The sequence below is a fragment of the Zea mays genome, chromosome 8 (assembly GCF_902167145.1).
Source record: "Zea mays cultivar B73 chromosome 8, Zm-B73-REFERENCE-NAM-5.0, whole genome shotgun sequence".
In the NCBI taxonomy this organism is placed as follows: domain Eukaryota; kingdom Viridiplantae; phylum Streptophyta; class Magnoliopsida; order Poales; family Poaceae; genus Zea; species Zea mays.
In genome coordinates, this window is record NC_050103.1 from 62,726,227 (window position 1) to 62,739,120 (window position 12,894).

Sequence of the window (12,894 nt, forward strand, 5' to 3'; positions counted from 1 at the left end):
CGAAGGGCGGAGGTGTAGGTTTGGTACGCCAGATGGTCTCTATGCGATATTCATTTCCAACATTCACATAGTGGGGACCCTAGGGAAAAGCCACGTAGTGAGACCCTGCTAGGTCACCTTGGTAGTGATCAATGGAGAGTCATGATCTCCGGGCAGAACGGGAATCACGGCTCATGGGTAAAGTGTGCAACCTCTGCAGAGTGTTATGAAACTGATATATCAGCCGTGCTCACTGTTATGAGCGGCCAAGGGAGCTCCATTGATTAGAGACACATTGATCAGATATGTTTTGTTTACAGGTGATGATGAGGATAATGTTGGTTTCTATTATGATTATGATTATGATTTCAGGTATTCTTTCTGTTTGGAAGTACTTTTGGGTTAACAACTTGGGTTAATGTTAAAACCTGGCTCTCTACTAGTAATAATTACCCGACCAACTAAAAGCAACTGCTTGACCCTAACCCCACATAAAGCTAGTCCACTTTAACCAAACGGGACATTTGATGAGTACGTTGATGTGTACTCACCATTGCTTTCACAAAACACCAGGTTGTCTTTGGTGCAATCTATGATCGGGTAAAGAAGAAGGTGTCGAGGTGGATCTCCGGGAGTTCTAGGACTTCGACGAGTTCGAGGATTAGGCAAGCGACCTCCCCCAGTCAGCTGCTTGTGGTGGGTTTGTTTACGTTGGCTACATTTCGATTTTGTGTACTTTGATTCATATTATGTAAATGACTCTAGTCTTCAGTATTATTACTTACTCTTTATTGTAATTCGAAGCATTGTGCTATGATGAGTCATTTATGTAATCGCTGTGTACGTGAATTTCTGATCCTATCACGTACATGGTTCGCATTCGTTTACCTTCTAAAACCGGGTGTGACATAAGTGGTATCAAAGCCTTGCTGACTGTAGGACCGCTAACCTAGAGTAGCACTGACCGTTTTAAGGACTTATTGATTATTATTTCACATCATCCTTGATGTTGTTTAAAAATATTAGTCACCTTGACTAATTCTATGTTGTGCTCCTATATGCCCCCTTGCCAAAAGTATTTTTGTCTAGTATGGTCTATACTTTTCTAAATCTACTAGATCTGATCTCGCTCTTGTGCTTGCAACATCCTTGTAGATGCCCCTGACCATAACCTTCTTGCCTTTTGGGATTTATTCCTCTTCCATCATTAAATTTCTACCATTTGGCAAACCTTATTCCTTTGTTATTGGCACACTCGTATCCCTGAATTCTTTAATACTCTTGTTTCAAATACTTACACCTGAATTTCTACTGCCTACTTAAACATTTTAGTTTATATGTCCATGAACTCCTTGTCTTCTGAGACCCCTTCCTATTCCGTTGTTAAGTCGCTATCTTTTGGCAATTCGTACTCTCTTGGTCTTGGTATGTTCGTACCATTGGAATCTTGCATACTCTTATTTTTATATATGCTTACCTTTATATCTCAATATCTGTTTAAGACATCTCAGCTAACATGCCCTTGACCACCCTTGTTTCTTAATGATCCATGAGCGGTCATTTTATTTTGCACATCCTTGGTGATCTTGTTAATTCCTTATAACTTCCTTCGGTAATGAATCTTTATTTCAACTCTCGTGTTGGAACCCTACCTATCTTACCCTTGATTGTTTTCTCCACCTTGCCATTTCGCGAGTCTTACCTTAACTTTGTCTGTGGATTATGCTTTTCATCAATACCACCTTTATCCTTATCACCTCTATATCTTACATTGAGGTTTATATTATACCTGCCCTTTAAAGTCTCCTCTTTTCCATCTCTATCTGAGTGTTGTACTTTACCTACTTTTCCCTTGGTTGTATTCTCTTCTTTGTCACCTGCGAGTTTTTAATTCTATCCTTTGTTGTGTTTTTGTTTGTTATTTCCTTTACCCTTCTCATCACTCTATCCTACCTTGTGATTACATTATGTCTGTTATCTAAAATCTCCAGTCTCCTATCTCAATGTGAGAGCGGTATTTTACTTACCTCACTCTTGGCTATATCATCTTCTTTACCGCGTCTAAGCTTAGGTGCAACTCCATTCTTTGTTGTACTTATACCACTGGCTCTTCTATGCCTTCATCTTTTATCTTATACACGTGACTGTTATCGCCTTTGACCCTTGCGATATTTATGTCTTCTATCTAAATGCCCACCTTGAACTTATCCTTTAAAAGCCTCCCCTTTCTTTCAACCAAGTTTGAGAGTTGCGAGTTACCTATCTCTCCCTTGATTTCTTTTCACTTCTTGTCGCCTTACAAGTTTTGTTATAATTCCATCCTTCGCTGTGTTTTATTTGCTATCACCATCACCTTGTCATCCATTGACCTTGCCTTGATACTCATCTTTATTCCTGCTCTTCAAAAATCTCCTCTCTTCCACCTCAATTTGAGAGTGGCAATTTACCTATTTGGCCCTTGCACGTATCTTCTCCTTTTCCACGTGTAGGTCCTGTCTTAACTCCATCCTTTGTAGTACTTATATCCTTTGTTCTTATGCCCATTTACCTCCTCTCTTACATTCTTGTCTGTTATCACATTTAACCCTTGTAATATCTATACCCTCATCTTCATGCTTACTTTGAACCTACCCTTTAAAGCCTCCTCTTTTCCATCCCTGTTCGCGGATAATGCCTCACCTACTTCACCATTGATTACTTCCCCTTCTTTGACGCCTTGCAATTTTTTCTAAAATACACCCCTTGATGTGTGTTTGTCTTTTATCACCTTAACCCTTCTCATCCCTTAATCTTTACCTTGATGCTTATCATGTACTTGCATTATAATGCCTCCCCTCTGTGGCAGAACCATCCGAATTATTCCAGCTTAAGTGCCTAAGTCACGCCTCAGGGGCCGTAACACACTTAAATCGGAATAACCCGTCAGTCCCTCAGATCTAGTCTGATGGAGCCATGTAACCAGGATCAAATTCCATAATCTCACTCCAAGGTGAGTCACAGGAGAAATACAATAAAGCAGGAAACCTCAAATTAAAGTACTGAATTATTACATAAATCAGAGTTTTTCAGGTTGCTGATAAGAGTTCATAAAATAAGATGCAGCGGATAATCGATGTCGTCGGTAGCGAGGGAATGGGCAAGGCCTAGCCCACTACTCCTCGTGCTCCTCTCCTGCCGGAGCAGCATCCCACTCGACCGTCCAACCCGGTGGCAGGGTGGTAGGCCAAGTCACACCATCAACCATATCCTGAAGCGTACCTGCAAAAATTATGCCACAAGCAACGCTGAGTATACTAATACTCAGCTAGACTTACTCGGTGTGAGTAATCTACTCCTCTACCTCTAGACCATGCAGCTGTTTGGCTGAGGGGTTTGATTTGCCAAAAGCACTAGCTGTATCTAAAATCAAGTTTTAGCTTTTCCATTTCTAGCATCATTAGCTTTACTAAGTTTGCTCCTTCTAAGCATACATGGTAACAAGCATTTAGTTCAATCAACAAATTGTCTCATGTAACCTCATTACACTTCTTACTCAATGTAGTACAAGGGGTCAAGCAGTCTCATTAGCTGCGAGAAGCAGACGATTCGAATAGAATTTTTATCCTTGCAAGGTAAACCTAAACACACGACATGTATGGGTACTCCGACCCCACACATGTCAACCGTCCCCATCGATTCCCCGTTCGCGTCCAGGCCTCACCGCCTTGGCATACAATGCTCCACTGACCCCGGCTGCCGACGTGCAGTGACCGCACTTGTACCCACCATAGCTAGAATGGGAGACCCAGTCTCAGGTCGCGTGAGGGATAAAGTCCGCGCCCGGCTTCACTCAGGTACTAGGTTTACCGGTTACCATATTTCCCGACATGTGTTTAGTACATTCAAACGCTTGACTCAGGTATCCACACATTAATCCTTAATTTCTTTTTCCCGTCTCATGGACAAGGCATCCTCCCTGGATCCAAGTCCATAGACTAACATAGATCCCGTTATCAAGATGAATACAATCAATTCCTGACCTCGCGCGAGTGCTAGAAAAATCACTCGACTTCTACCGAGGTCCTGATTAGCAAAGCAGCTACTCGACCTAGCATACTAGTATCCATCTCAAAAGGAATCCTAAGTTCATGCAACTAGAGGTTTCAAGCAATTCCTACACTTAAGTGCACATTACAATCCTACAAACATTAAGTGTAGTAAAGTAGCATATATAGATACGGTTATGCATAAAAATCGGGGCTTGCCTTCAACTGCTGGGGCTGCGGGGAGATCCTCAATGGCAGTCTCGGGAGCTTGCTCCTGGTCTTCCTCTTGGACAGTCCCTTGCTCGGGGATGAGCACGTACTCTCCGTCAGCGAGATTACAATCTAATGAATGCAATGAGTGAGATACATGCATGATATGATATGTGCGTTAGCAATTAAACTTTGATGGTGAATGATCCACTTAAATTAGATAGAGTTAAATCTTGTTACAAAAGATTTTTGGTGGTATACTTAGTATTTTAGATCACACTCAGTTAAACTAAGTGGTAAGTTCATTTTGGTGTTCCACTGAATTCTTTTTAAAGCCTTAGTGAGAATTTACCAAGATTTCAAGTTGAACTTATTGGGGCGAGGTTTATCTTTCCTTTCTTTCCCTTTATTTCTTTTATGTTTTTAAGGTGGGTTTGAACTAAAAGTTGTCTTAATAAATTTCCAAAACTTATGTAAAAATTACAGTGGCTTATTACTGGTGTATAATTCTCTGTCCTAAAATTTGGGGCTTAAAAGTGAATAGTTCTCTCTAGACAAAATTATAAAATGTTAGGGCAGAAGGGGTGGTTTGAACTACAACTACCATTTAACAGTAGGTAATTTTCTAAGACTTATTTTTGCTGGCATTTAAATGTTATAACATGACTTTGAACAAAGTTCTAGCCATTAATACTTATTAGTTATTTTACTATGATTTTCTAAAGTTTCAAGCCAGAGGGGTGATTTCTACTACCACTATATTTGAAAAATATCAAACAACAGATTTCTAATTTTTTCTAGCTTCTTCATTGTGCAAGAGCAATCATTCTGAAGTTTGGCATCTTTTTGCTTAAGGGAGGGGTGGTAGGAATTATTTGGATTAAATGACCATTTTCATGAAGTATTGGCAATAGGTATTATTTTGCACCTTTCAAAAGGGTTTGCATTTTTCTCTGATGGCCTATCTCATTATTGATCTTGCAAAATTTTATTTGCCCGTTATTGCATTATTTTTGGGTTACTCATGATTTATTTGAAATATGACTCATTATCAAGTTTTATTTGTTTACCCTACTTAAAATGATGGGCTGGGGTGTCTATCATTTTTGCAGTGGGGTTTTGGTGGTTACAAATCCACTGGATTTTTATTAACAAATTTGGATCTGGTTTTATAACTCCAATAATTGTTTTTTAGTTGGAATAATGCTAAATAAAACATTTCACTTTAATTTGTTCTAGACTAGTGGTCTTTTTATTTTTTCTATGTTCTCTATTACTTAAGTAGGCTAGGAAAAATAATTTCACTCACTGTTCATTAATTCCTAATGGCTTTCTGATTTTCTTAAGTTTTGGATAAAAATGGCTTTTAATAGATATCCCTACTTGAATTTTCAATACTAGGGTTCCCACTATTTTTAAACAGTGTTTAAATGGGGTTTGAACATCTAAAATTTTCTTAGGTTCAGCACAGAAGCATAACAAATTTCCTTTAATTAAACAAGGTTTGGTCAGTTTCTGTATTTAATTCTAAACTCTAAAATTTAGAACAAAAAGCATGGGGTTCAGTATTTTTAGTTGGTAGTCCATAATATTTAGAATCCAGCAAAATTAGTTTGACAATTTTTGGTTAAGTAATTCTCAAGTTATGAATTTCCTAAGTTCTCTGTTCATTAAAAAGATTAAACAGAAATGATTAAATGGAAAAGTACTTTGCAACGGGGTCCCTGGCGGGTGTTTTCAAGTTTCCTTACAGACTAGTCCTTGGGCTACTATTCAAGTGAGTCGCTGACAGTTCAGAAAACCCCATGGATTCTTCTAATCCTAACTCGAGGTCATTCCCCCAAATCAAACAGTACCCGCGGCGGAGGAAAGGGCGGAGGGGCTTACCCGCGGCAAGGCTGCTCCGGTGAGGTGGCCGAGGGTGTAGGGGAGGTCCTGAGGGTCACGGCGATGTGCGGGTCACCGTCGGGGATGGTCGGAGTCGGCCGGTCCACGTGCGCAGGTGGGGGGAGCTCGTCGGTGGCGAGAAGTCCGGCCTAACCAGGGCAGAATTGACCAATGCAATGGGTTAGAGAGCTTCACCAGGGATCAAGGAAGGTGTGTGCGTGAGGAATTGAAGAACGGCTCACCGGATTGCTCGGTCTACGCGCGCAGGCGGGCGGCTGAAGTCCGGCGAGGACGATCTTGGTTCTCCGGTGAAGTTCTGTCGGGTTCGAGGGCTAGGAAAGCTTCACAAGCTATTGGCGAAGCTAACCGAGCGGCTGGCGTGGTTTGGAAGTAACCGGAGTGGGCTGGCCACGGTGGCTGAGGCTCGGTTGGCAATGGCGGGCGGAAGAGAGCTCGCCGGAGCTAAGGAGGGGCGTCTGGCCAGTGAAGGTGAGCACGAGGTGAGGTGAGGCACGCCCGGGAAGGCTTTAAAGGCACGGGTGGGCACGGCCGAGGGTGAGGGCGCGAGGCGGACTTGACCGAACGCTGGGGCGAGCACGTGCGAGGGTTGGGCGAACGCCGGCGTGCCGACCAGGGTCGAACACGTGTGCGCGTTCATTCTGCCCAAGTTCTGGCACGTGTGGTCATTCATCCGAGCCTGCTCTTGCCTTGGTCAGTGCACAAAACCTCTTCTCCTCCCTATAAGATACCGATCTTGTGTGGGGGTCATAGGATTTTGCCTACTGGTTTCAAAGATTTAGAGCCCTGAAATCTGGTCTGTCTCCCTGCCCTAGCCCGAGGCAAATCCTGGGTTTTGTCGTGTCTAGGGCTCGCGTCCCAATGTCATCTTCTGGCATGTGACAGAGGGATTAGTTAGGCACAATTTGTCAATGGGGTCATTAGGATTGAGCTAGGGATCAAGGTGAACACGCTCGGTCTTTAGCTCAAGGGCTGAAATTCAGAATTCTGAATTTCAGAAATCCCCATTGAACCCTCACTTGAGAAGCTTGTTTTAGATTTTTTATTAAACTATTTTGGACAAGCTTTCATAATCTTTTTTGTTGCTTATTTAGTATACTTCAATGTTTATATTTGGCCTAAGCCATGATTTTATATTTTTCATAGCCTTTTGCCCCTTTTCTTCAATTCTACTTAAAGAGCTCAATTAGGGTTGGTATTAGGGTTTCAACATTTTGCTCTTTTGAAAAATATTATTTGTTTGAAACATGATCCTTTAGATATACACTTAGTAGATCTTTTATTCTTAAGTTAATTTGATGCTCATGCTCAATTTGGTTCACATGAAATGTTAATTCTTGGGTTGGCACTGAGAGAAACCCTAGGTGACACTAGGGTGTCACAGCCTTCCCCCCTTAAAGGATTCTCGTCCCGAGATTCGGGTCAGAGTCCTCCCGGGGTGAAGCGAAGGGTGAGACTTACAGGAAGTGGGTGCTCTATTATTAGGGCAAACTGCTCTTCGAATGTCATTCTCTTTGCAACTTTAGAAGGAAGTCCTATTAAGTTTTGTTTCATAATTACTTCATTCTGATTTAAGGTTATATTTCTGAAATTTAGATTCGAAAGGCAGGAGGAGGGGTTGGGTATGATTACGTACCAATTTTCTTAGGTAGGCAATCGGGGAAGTTGGATCGCAAGAATTCCTCAGTCTCCCATGTAGCCTCTTCCTCTGAGTGATTACTCCACTGGACCTTGTACATATTGATCGATTTAGCCCTTGTTGATCTTTCTTTGCAATCCAGAATCTTGGAAGGGTACTCTTGGTACGATAGATCTGGCTCTATCTCCAATTCTGGCTCTGCTATGATCTCGGTCGGCAATCGAACACACTTCTTCAGCTGAGATACATGGAACACATTGTGGATGGCAAACATTTTTGGAGGTAACTTCAATTTATATGCCACAGGTCCACATGCTTCAATGATCTCATAAGGTCCAATGTAACGAGGGGCTAACTTGCCTTTGATTCCAAACCTCTACACTCGGTGGGTGATACTTTCAAATACATGAAATCTCCCACCTCGAACTGGAGAGGTTTTCTTCTCTTATCATGGTAACTCTTCTGCCTGGCCTGAGCAGCTTCTAGATTCTTTCTGATTATTTTGACCTTCCTTTTGGCTTCAGTCACTAAGTCAGGTCCGAAAACTTCTCTTTCACCAGGCTGAGACCAATTGAGTGGTGTTCTACACCTTCTTCCATAGAGAGCTTTGAAAGGTGCCATCCTTAGGCTAGATTGATAACTGTTGTTATAAGCAAACTCTGCCAAGGAGAGGTGCTTATCCCAGTTCTTGCCACAATCGATTGCACAAGCTCTTAGCATATCTTCAAGAATTTGGTTTACCCTTTCAGTCTAACCATCAGTCTGTGGGTGGTAAGCTGAACTTCAGATTAGCTTGGTTCTCAAAGACTCCTGCAGTTGTTCCCAAAATCTGGCAACAAATTGGGCTCCTCGGTCAGAAACAATGGTCCAAGGCAATCCGTGCAAACACACGATCTGGTCAATGTACAACTCTGCATACTTTTGAGCCTTATCAGTGGTGTGCACAGGGAGAAAATGTGCCACTTTAATCAGTCGGTCCACAATAACCCAAATCGAATCATGATGAAGAGAGGTGTTGGGCAGACCCATGATGAAATCCATGCTGATGTCATCCCATTTCCATGAAGGTATAGACAGGGGTTGCAAGGCTCCAGCTAATTTCAAGTGGCTGGCCTTTATCCTCTGACAAGTGTCACATTCTGATACATACTGGGCTATCTCCCTCTTCATTCTGGTCCACCAATACAAAGGCTTCAGATCATGGTACATTTTGGTGCTTCTCGGATGCATAGAGAATTTGGAGAGATGGGCTTCATCCAAGATTTTCTTCTTGAGATCCTTGTTTTTAGGAACCACCAATCTGCTTTCAAACCATAATATACCCTTTCCATCTTGGCGGAAACATTTATACTTCCCAACCTTCTGATGGAGATTCTCCTTGATAATCTGCACTCCCTTGTCACTGAGCTGGGCCATGATGATCTGGTCTTGCAAAGCTGGCTCAACAAAAATGTGAGACAAAGCACGAGAAGGAATTACTTCAATCTGCATCTTGCTCAACTCATCACACAAGGTGTTAATGCGAGAATCCATCAGAACACAGTTGCATTGCAACTTCCGACTCAAGGCATCTGCTACCACATTGGCTTTTCCTGGGTGATAATGTACCTCCAGGTCATAGTCCTTGATCAGCTCTAGCCATCTTCTCTGCCTCATGTTGAGATCAGTCTGAGTAAAGATGTACTTAAGGCTCTTATGATTAGTGAAGATGTTGCAGTGGGTTCCCATCAAATAGTGCCTCCACATTTTTAATGCATGAACCACTGCTGCTAACTCAAGGTCATGAGTGGGACAATTCTGCTCATGAGGCCTGAGTCCTCTTGAGGCGTAAGCAATGACTCGGTTGTCTTGCATCAAGACACAACCTAGTCTAGTGACAGAGGCATCTCAAAAGGCTTGCTGTTGTCGGGTTGCGCTAACACCGGTGCTGTGGTCAGATGTTGCCTCAATGCATGGAAGTCATCTTCGCACTTCTGACCCCAAACAAACTTGGCTTCTTTCTTCAACAGCTCAGTTATGGGCTTCGCAATTCTAGAGAAATCTGGAATAAATCTTCGATAATAACCTGCTAATCCCAGAAAGCTCCGAATCTGACGGACAGTCGTTGGTAGCTTCCAGTTCATCACCTCTTGCACTTTATCAGGATCAACACTATTCCTGCCTGAGAGATAGTGTGACCCAAGAATTTGATTTCCTTTAGCCAAAAATCACATTTTGACAACTTGGCATAAAGGTGGTGCTCTCTACATGCAAATGCCCGGCATGTTCTTCTTCGTTCTTCGAGTACACCAAGATATCATCAATAAAAACCACTACGAATTTGTCCAATTCAGGCATGAAAACAGAATTCATCAGATACATGAAATATGCTGGTGCATTAGTCAGCCCGAAAGACATCACCAAGAATTCATATAGCCCATATCTGGTTGAGAAAGCCGTCTTCGGAATATCGCTTGCTCGTATCTTGATCTAATGGTAGCCGAAGCGAAGGTCTATCTTGGAAAACACTTTGGCCCTGACCAACTGGTCGAAAAGAACATCGATACGAGGCAAAAGATACTTGTTCTTGATAGTCACCGCATTAAGAGGGCAGTAATCTATACACAGCCTCAAGCTTTCATCTTTCTTCTTCATGAACAGGGCTGGACATCCCCAAGGCGAAGTACATGGGTGAATAAAACCTTTGTCCAGCAACTCCTATAATTGCTTCTTCAATTCGGCCAACTCAGCGGGTGGCATCCGGTAAGGCCTCTTGGAAATTGGTGCTGTTCCCGGTTGCAACTCGATGGCGAATTCAATATCCCGGTCTGGTGGCATTCCTGGCAATTCATCAGGGAAGACATTTGCATACTCACAGACCACTGGGATCTTCTTCAGAGGTAACTCCGTCATAGAGAAAGCACATGACTGAGTAGAACCTTGACTGGGCAGAATTAAGGTGAAACTCCCACAGAACAGGGAATTGATTTCCATGATGTGGCTGGCTACATCAAGCACTACTTGGTGCAGGGTCATCCAATTAGCTCCTAGAATAATATCCACATTTTCCAAACCCAAAACAAGAAGGGTGGTCTTGACAATGTGGCTTCCCAGTTGAATAGGCACACTTCGGTTTAATTGATTAGTTGCAATTTTACCCCCAGGTGTGGCTATCATAAATGACCCTTTTGAGTGATAGAAAGGAAGTTGACATTTAGCACTGAACTTTCGGCTAATGAAACTATGAGATGCACCAGAATCAAACAGAATTAAAGCAGGTTGATTATAAACTGAAAAGATACCGGTCATGATGGGGGCTCCCTTAGGTACTTCCTCCAGAGTAGTGAAGTTGAGCTTCCCTTGCCTGACTTGTACCTTCTGCTTTCTTCCCTTGTCTTGATTTGGTGCTGGCTTCTGGCTCTGCTGATTTCTGGGCCAATTCTTGGAATAGTGGCCCACATTGCCGCAAGTAAAGCACTTGTTCCCATTGCCCTAGCGGAACTGCTGATGCTGCTGCGGAGGCTGATTGTTCCTTGGAGTGGGAGCTGGAAAGCGGTTGGGTGCCGGTTGCTGCTGCTGAGGTGGCCTGATCACCCATCTGCCTGCCTGCTGCTGAAATCCCCTGCTCTGATTGTGAGAAACAATCCTGAACCTCTGGGCCTGAGCGGATGGTGCTGTCATTGGTGCCTTTCTCTTCTTCTCTTCCTGGTGAGCTACAATGCAATCCTCCTGGGAGATGGCCAGGTTGACCAACTCATTGAAGCTATCTGTTCAGACAGTGTTAAGACATTCCCGCAGCTTGGTGTTGAGACCCCTGTGGAAGCGGTCTCTCTTCTTCTCATCAGAATCAGCATGGTAACCTGCATACTGGCACATGTCGTTGAAGGCCTGAGCATACTTCAATACCGTGTGGGTTCCTTGATTAAGTGCCAGAAACTCATTCAGCTTGCGATCGAGAATCCCGACTGGAATGTGGTGCCCTCTGAAAGCAGTCTTGAATTCCTCCCAAGACACTTCATGATCAGTGAGGAGCATAGCACGGAAGTGGTCCCACCAAGTTCGAGTAGGGCCGTGAAGCTGCTGTGTGGCGAAGCGAGCCTTGGCATCATCAGGGTAGTCTCCCGTGAGGAGGGGAAACTTGGACTCAATGACGCGGAGCCACACATCGGCGTCCAACGGATCCTCTACCTTGGTGAACAAGGGTGGCTGCGTGCACAAGAACTCCTGGTAGGTTGCCGCTGCCGGAGGTCGCTGATGCTGGTCTCCACCATGCTGCTGAGGGTGGGGCTGGCGCTGCAGGAGCTGTCGCAGAATCTCATTCTGCTGGGCCATCAGCTCCTGCACTATGGGAGCTAGAGGAGGTGGCGGGGGAACCTACTCGTTATGCCCACGACGCTGCCCAGCTACCATCTGAAAACAAAGATTGTCGCCATTGTTATCCCAACTCACAATTTCGAACGACAAGCTATTATCTCATATGGAAGGAAAAATGCCATAATCATAATATTAGGTTCGAAATGAAGATAACATGGTTACAAACATCCCACAGATTTCAAAAGTTCACAAGGGTTACATCAATTAGGGGAAAGTACCCGTAAGCCTTGTCCAAAATCTGACATTAACTAAGCCCGCATAGGTTTCTATTCGCCTCAAGCGTCAAAGTGACTGATCAACCCTGAGCGGTGGAAGCGACACTGGATGCGGGTGAAGGGGGCATCGCAGAGGTAGTCCCATTGGCACCAGGGGCTAGTCCTAACTCCTTGGGAGCCTCTTCTCCCTCGCTTCCGGCCTCATTGGCCTCCATCTCCAAGTGGTGCATGTCCAGGTGGTCATTTGCCTCTTCGAGTTCCCGCTGCACATCGTGGAGCTAGTTCTCCAAGACATCAATAGTGTTGTCTCGGATCTCCACCTGCTGCTCCAAGGTGGTAATGCGCTGGCTCAGCCTTTCCACCTGCAAATCCTTCTCCACCAACTCGGAGGATAAGTCGACCACAAAATCTTCTTGGCTGTCAAGGGTGAGCTTGGTGGTTTGAGCGATGTTAGCAAGATGTGCCATAGCGTCGCTCTGCAGGGCCTGATTGCGATAAAGCGCACTCATGCACTGAACAGTGACCCTCCCAACCAAGTCAGGATACATTGTCCACACATCTTTCACAT